The following is an 8,169-nucleotide window of genomic DNA, read 5'->3' as shown; positions in this document are numbered from 1 at the left end:
TTTCTTTTCCACCTACTTATACTGAGTTGTAGCTTGAAAGAGTAATGAGTGACTTTATTTTCTAAGTACTGGGTACTTATGATAATGCCTGGAATGCCCCCAACATTGTTCTATTAGACAATAGACAATGTGAAACAATGTCTATTGTCTTGTGTATTGTCTGACAAACAGAAAGAAGAAAGTTTCTGGAAAGGAAAATTGGCAAAAAGGAAGCCACATAGCAGTAGAAGAATAGGAATAATTGAAACCACATCTTCAGATGGATGATTCTGGTGTTTTCTCAAATGAAAAATAAATCATGTACACAGCTCTGGAGCAAGCTTAAGGGACTCTAAACAGATTCCTCCAAGCTGTCCTTTCATCTAATAAAGAAAATATTCCAGACGTTCTTCATTGTTTTGATGAGAAAGAATGAATGCTGGGAGTTAGCAATGCTCTGCTGCCTGTAGCAGGAGCTCATCCTCTCTCTGTTGGCAAGTCTACAGAAGTTATTTCCCTTTTTGTGATAGTTAAGTCAAGGCTGAATGAACTCAAGTCCTTCATCACCATTCCAATAACAGTTGGGCCACTGATGTGGAACACACCTTCACTTGCTGATGCATAAATATCCTGTGAAACTCATGACTCCACCAAGGCTAACACAACTCCCTATCCATGACACGCTCCGCTCGTTCAAGGTGAGATTAAGGCAAAATGGACTGTGGGCCATGGAGGCCTTTCCTTTCTTCTGCCTCCGACTGTGATGTTTTACCTGTTTTAGTTAGGTGTTACCAAACTCATACATCCCGCGTGTGTGAAATGAAAGATGGAAATCTGAGGCAATGCCTTCATGTTCAGTGTAAAAATTTTTCACTCCCTGCAGGTCTGTGATCCCCTGTACTGTGGAAACAGTGTTCCAGCTGTTTTAGGGGGAACATTCACCACCACCTGCGATGATGGTACAGAAACTTTTCCTTCTTTTCATTTTGGAGTGAAATACAGACGTGATCTAAACTATTTGGGAATCACTTTCTCTCTTCTCTTTTTTATCTGTTTTAATTCTGTCTGTCTTCTATATCTCTATTTCTAGTCTGATCATTATTTCTTTTCCCTCCCTTCATCTTCTCCCACATGAAGCAGCACATTTATTAGAAATATGGAATGCAAGAAAATAGAAAGATGGAATGGAGAAATTCTGGTTGTTCTAGTCATGCAGTTCTCTGAACCTACGGTTGTCCTCTTACAGTTAAAAATTGCATTTCTGCGGTCTTTCATCTAACCCTCCAATCTGGAGCCCAGTTTCAAGGCTCAAGGCTTGGAGATCAGTTACCCAGTCTTGCAGACTGCTGGAATGATATAAAAATTCCTGGCCAAAGTGATTTATCTTCAGGTTTTCAGCGGCCTACTTTTTTGACATTTCTTTATAGATTTTAGAAAAAGATAGCATCAGGAAGTTTACTTAGGTTTAACTTTGTAAAACAATCTTTGGAAACACACTGAAATGAACTGATTGAATGAAAATAATTTCTTAATTGTCCCAAATTTTGTTTTCTCAAGCGCAGATTTGAGCTCAACAGAAAATTTTCCTTTACAATTAAAATAATGGCATTTCCAGTTTCACATTCACAAAGCCATCTGAAAATACCCAGGTAGTACTATAACTGCAGAGAACAAGGTAGCCTTCAAATATAGTGGTGCCTGAATGAGACAACTGCACCATGGGGCCCAATTTTAAGCTGCATTTTTACTAAGTGAACAAAAGTGAAATGGAGGAGTGCCTGACAATTTTGTGGTGTTTTGATGATAAAAATGCCCCTTATTTATTTGCTATAAGTTATTTCTAAAAACTTTTATTTTGTCATAATTCTGGATTGGGTTTTTTTTTCAAACACTTTTCCAGTTGGCTGAAATGTAAAAATGTAATGAAATTATGAGACTTGGCAAACAAAGTTTTACATAAGTTCCCAGTTTCTAGAGGCAAATGTTTTGACTTACTGAGCTGACATAATGAAGAGTTAGGGTAATGTTAGAGGCCCAGTAACAGAACTCTTTATCATTATGTTTTGAGAGAGAGCCACAAAGGAATTTTTTAAGTAGAAAAGCTTTAAATAATTGACAGCTGCTCAGTTATGTGCCAGTCTAGAAAATATAACTCCAAATTCAAACAGGATATGGAAAATCAGAGCTGTGGCACTGCACCTCCCCAAGTGAAGGCCATTAACACAACCCAAGAATATATCTGGACACTCATTTTGCACATGAGATTTCCAAGGGAATCTAAGAATCCCTCCAGGTTTAAAATACTTTAAAAATCCATGCTGCCAGATTTTGGATAATTGCATGCAAGTGTTGTTGAAGAATGATGAAAATCAGGGTGTCTCATGAGTGGAAACACAGGGTCGAGACTTTTGGGAGTCTTCAGTATTAGACAAGACCTCTGCAAACAATTCAGCCAGAAGAATGTGCAAATTCTTTAGTACTATTGTCAGACCCAAATCATGTTTTTTCCTCATAATTTTTAAATTCCTTTGTTTGGTTGTTTTTGTTTTGGTTATTTGTTGTTTGTGTTTGGGGTTTTTTTTTGAGTCATACTTAGGAATTGACAAGATGTCATGTCAATTAAATATAAGTGTAGTGTAACTTTGATGTTATATTGGAAATCTTCCTGTCATCTGCATGAATAAAGTGGAAAGGGTTTAGGTCCCAACATGACATATCACCAACATTTCCATTGCTCCCTTTGTAAACTGCCACAGAATACTTCTTTTTACATTCTCCAGCAGAGCTACATGTCATAATATCAGTTTCATGTTCTTTTTCAGCTTCAAGTGTAACAGGACCTGGGCATCTTCCTGTTCATTGTTAAGAAATATTTATTATAGCAGTTTGTGGTGTTTCCCCCTGTAAAACCATCTCCATTAATAAGATCTGAAGTCACCATGGGCTCTGCTCCAGGTACTGCATAAAACTGAGCTAGTAGCAAGCCACAGTAGCTCACTGCATTGTCTGTGTTTATGTTTTCTGCACTGAGCAATATGTGGAAAACCCCTGAACTTTCTTCAAGCCATTTGGAAAAATACTTATTTTCAGTGAGGTTCTCACTGCTTTAATGTTCCTGTGGATGTTCAGATGAGTGTTATATCTGCAGACAACCTACTCAGCAGTGCATGGTGGGAGGGCAAGAGACAAAAGTCAGAACAAGAGGGGTTCTGAATGGGCATAAGGAAAAGGCTTTTAATTATGAGGACTCTTCAGAACTGGAAGAGATTTTGGAGGGCTTGTGCAGTTTCTTTCCTCAGAAGCTTTCAAGATCAGATTGGAGAAATCCCAGAGCAAACTTGTCAGACCTCATAGGAGACCCTGCTTCGAGAAGGAACATGGACAAAGCAACCTCCTGATGTCCCCTCCAACCTGAAGTATTTCATGCCCTTAAGGACCTAGTTCTTTCTTCACAGAGACTGTGTCAAACAAAACAGATTATAACTTGTTCTATCCATGCTCTGTATCTCCTCCTAAACACAGGAAAAAATGGCTAGGGAAAAGATTCTCAGTTCTGTCCGTGGGCTTCCCTCACTAACTGTTCTTAGGCTCATACAGCAACAAGGAAAGAAAAGTTGAACTAAACTAGTCTTCTTTGAAATCTAAGTAACTTCTTCTCATCTGGCTTTATGTTCTATATAACAAAATACTAATGAAATTTAGTATTCCATGCTAAAAATCTCTAACTTTTTTCTTCTAAATTTTCAGTGCCAAAACCATGGATGAACCATCACTTGCAGAAAAGTGAAACAGAGGTTAGTCACTTTTGGATTTGTTCCATGCATTTGCTTTCCTTTTAATCACTTTTTAAAACTCTCCTGTAGTTGCTAGATTTTGTTTTTTTTTATTGGCATGCCGAACTAGTCAAACAGGACTCTCACCATTGCTGACTACTTTTTTTATGTGTCACAGGGTTTTCCCCAGGTCTCAAAGGCAAAATATGCACGTAGGTGGCAAATGCAAACAGAGAAGGGTTACTTGTGTGCGTACTGGAGTTGGCAAGTGAAGAAAATGCTCAGTGGTTACAAACAAGCAATTCTCACTTCTGCGTATGTTGGGTGTGTGTTTGATGTGACCAAAATGAATAGAAATACACTAACCACATGTAACAGGGTGTTTCTGTAAAGACAAATGTCTGTCGTCTGTCCCTCTTTCTACTTCTTTCCCTAGGTTTTATTGCTGAGCACAGCATCATATTGCCTGGAATATCCTTTTCATCAACTGGGATCATCTATCCCAGCTGTGTCCCTGCCCAGCTTCCTGTGCATCCTCAATCTCATTGCTGGTGGGGCATTGTGAGAAGAAGAAAAGACCTTGACACTGCACAAGACCTGCTCAGCAACAACCAGAACATCTCTGTCTTGTCAACACTCCTTTAATCACAGTTTTAAAACACACCACCATACAAGCTATTGAGAAGAAAGCAACTCTATCCCAACCAAAACCAGCATATTAAATTAATTTTCTGCATATATTAATGTGCAGGAAGCCTAGATGGCTAAATTACAACAGAAGATAGTGTGGAAGAAATCCCCAAATTAGTTTGCTCTGTAATACTATGAAACAAGAGTTCAGCTCCCAAATTTCTGAACTCAGCACAGATGTCAAATGAAATAATGTGAAACCCTGGAAAAAATATTTAAAGCAACCTGCATTAAGTACCCAGTTATCTTACATGTTTCTGTATCTTTTTTGCATACTCTTCATGCATGCCTATAGAAAATACTCTGGAAATTGTCTGACCTTTCCTTCAAGTCTGAACTCTGTAGTTCTCAAAATGCTTTTGAATATGCTATGCAACTACCACTAAAAACAAAGATTCTAATAATAATGCAGCATTTCATCATTTCACTCTGAATATAAGTCCAGGAATAAAACCCTGCAGTTCTCGAGTTTAACAAAAAAGCAAATATGCTTTGCATAAACAGAAGAGACCTTGGGTGTAGGTGTCTTGAAAAAGTGATGGTACATACACATGGACCTTTAAGTGGATTTAAGTGGTTAGGGGTCTGCAAAGATGATAATGAAAGGCTGTATTGTAAATTGTTGATCTATCTCATTTCTGACCTTCAGCAATGTCACTCTGAATAACAGAGTGCTGTTCCCCAGTGTTGTGGGGAAAAATGATTATGCCTTTGTTCTCTCAGGCATCAGCATTTTAGTGTACTACTGTGCTACAGCAGGTGGTTATGTCTGTCTTAATTTCAGGGTATTTTAATCGGATTCCTTTACTTTTTGTTATGTGTCCATACTGACTGTACTAGTTTTCATACCTTTTGCACAGAGCTCAGGGCATGAGTGGAGGTGCCAGGCAGACAAGTAAATTCTAGGCTTCTCTGAATTGTAAGCTATGAGAAATATCTCACAGGTTTGAGATTTTTTTTCTGTATTTTAGCCCCAGGAAAATATCTTTCTTTAAAGTCTCATTTTCTAACTGTCTGTGAACGTTAGTTCCAGTGTTAGGTTGCAATGTGACACTGAGAAGGGAATTTATTTGTTGCAGAGCTGCAAAAGTCCCAAAAGCAGTGTGCAGGTCTATAATGTAAAAAACTAGGAAAGGTTTTGATTGCATATTTTCCTGTCAGGGAGTGGCCCCAAACTAAAGAGTTTTAAAAGAAAAATTGGCAGATTATCTCATACTCAAAGAACTATATGAAGGTATTAGGGAAGGAGCTGCTGAAGTAGTGAAGAATGAGAATGACAGAAACAGAAAATTCTTCCTTCCTTCCTACTAAAGAAAATCCAGATTTAAAATATTAAGACAAATACACGTCTAGAGGAAGTACTGAATAGCATAGATCATCAAAATGGCTGTCAGAATCACTTATGACCAATAACACAGACACAACTGTTGTAAACTAAAGGATCTGTTTAATATTATTAATTATAAATAATAATATTATTTAATACTAATAAAATAATATAGTATTTAATATTATCAGTATATGCTATTGATACAAATATCTGTTATTGTTAGTATTAAATATGATAATATTATTTAATATTATCAATATCTTCTGACCAGTCAATAGGAGAGATGTTGGCTGATAAGCAGGCACAAATAAATACAAAGATTTTATTAATTTGGCATTCAATTATATGCCTGAATCTTTGGACTCAAGTCTTTGGAAAATACTGGAGAGGTAAAGTTTAAGAATAGATCTTCCCAAGAAGACACTGTCCCTGATAGAGTTCCTGACTATATCACTTTACCCTTTTCATTTTATTAGTGATCAGTTGTGCTATAGTTCAAAAATACCCTCACTTTTCAGAATTCATATATATATTTGTCTTTAAATAAATCATCTCTTGTACATTATGATGAGGTAGTTCTGACACTAGATCATTTGTGCTGGTGGCTCAAGAAGACAAGCACCATGGTGATTGCTTTTGTAGTTTTCCAAGGCAGTGCTGCTTCAGATTCTCCCAGCACCCTGTTCACTGGCTCCTGATTCTGGGAAGTCGTCTTAAAAATGCTCAAAAATCACTTTCAATAATTCTCGCTTTACCTGAACAGTGTTCAACGCTATACATCTAACAATCTTAAGAGAAAAATGTTGAACAAAGACATAAATGCAACTCCTGTTTGAAGTAAAGGAGAGGTGGAAATGCACTGGTACCATATGTAAAAAGCATTTCAAAATATCCTGTCCTTGCCCTTCACAGAGAATAGGAGGAGAGCATTGAGGCTGGTTGTGAAAAGGTGGTGGCTAAAGATCTTAACACAACCAAAAACCTGGACTGACTACATGTCTCCTTTCAGCATAGGTTCCTCCAGACCATGAGTCTGTTGAAACTATTGTGCTTTAAGCCCAGGAGAGCAGCTAGGATCGCCATCTGCTATTTGGTGAGCCACTCCTTCCAGCAGCCCTGCCCCAGTGAGATCAGTATTTGTTAAAGGTCAGTTGCTTTGGAAGGAAGATCGATACCCTGATATGCGTGTGCAGGCTGTCCACAGCCAATGCCAGCTGCTGACACAATGCTATGGAGCTGACCTTTTGCACACTGACATTTAGGATCCATTCCTGATTATTTCATATGTGGAATATCCTACAGTCTTCCCAGTGGGAGTGGGTGAGGCCCATCCCAAACACTGGAGCTGCAGGAGGAAGAAGCATGCCAGCATTCTCAAGCATCTCAGCAGTATTTCCAGAGTATCATGTTAGAATGAGGCAGTCTCTAGTGCTTTAGCAGCCCAGGACACTTTCCCCAGGAGACCAAGCAAATTAACTATAAGCTTGAAAAAAGACCTGACCCTCGTCTGAATTCATTGGATTCTGTTTCATGTTTGTCATAAAAGAAAATAAGAGGAAGCACTATGGACATCCATGTGCAGAAGGAGCATTGATGCAACTGCACCTGCCTTGTACCTCCTTAAAATCTATTCTTGTCATTTTATTATCTTTTAGTTGAAGTGAAAAGAAATTAATTATTTGCTCTGCTATGACCTTGGGAATTCTAGGAAGCAAACACTTTCTCTTCAGTTTTCCATCCATGACCCACACAGAAAAATGCAGAGTATGGTGTTGCCAAGTGGCTGTCAGAGCAGTTTGACTATACCAGTAAAAGAGTTGATTAGTATGTGTTGCAGATATCACCACCCTGGAAGCTTGAATTTATTGATGTTTTATGTTAAAGTACTTAGATTAACTTAGAACTTCTCAGAGATTATTAAGAATCATTTATTCTGATACTTTGGGCTGGCTGAGCTTACAGAGCAATGTTTTCTTTCCTAGTCCTGATTCTTTCCAACATACAGCCTCAGTGAATTCTTTGCAATAAAAGGAGAACATCAGCCAACCAATGCATTTGATTAAGGAGTAGGAAAGTGTTCTAAGGACAAGGTTTCCATGTGTGCAGAGGGTTGACGGTAGAGTGTGCTTCTTTTGGAGCAGCAGAGAGGAAAAAATTTGCAATTATCAACTGAGCATAAAATAGTAGCAAGACGAGAGGGTTTTCATATGGCCCATCTCAGAGATGCTTGCTTACATCTTCACTAGTTTCTTGTCTTGGATTGTGGATTTCTCAGGTCAGGACACAACTCTTGTCAGAGAATTCTCAGTGCACAGTGGAGAGCTTGATTTAAATTCTGTCATTTCAGAGATAAAGTTAACCTTATTATTAAAATCAATAGTTAATTGCTCTAAGTAT

Source organism: Ammospiza caudacuta, chromosome 2 (assembly GCF_027887145.1).
Source record: "Ammospiza caudacuta isolate bAmmCau1 chromosome 2, bAmmCau1.pri, whole genome shotgun sequence".
In the NCBI taxonomy this organism is placed as follows: Eukaryota; Metazoa; Chordata; class Aves; order Passeriformes; family Passerellidae; genus Ammospiza; species Ammospiza caudacuta.
Note: the sequence above shows the minus strand (reverse complement) of the source record.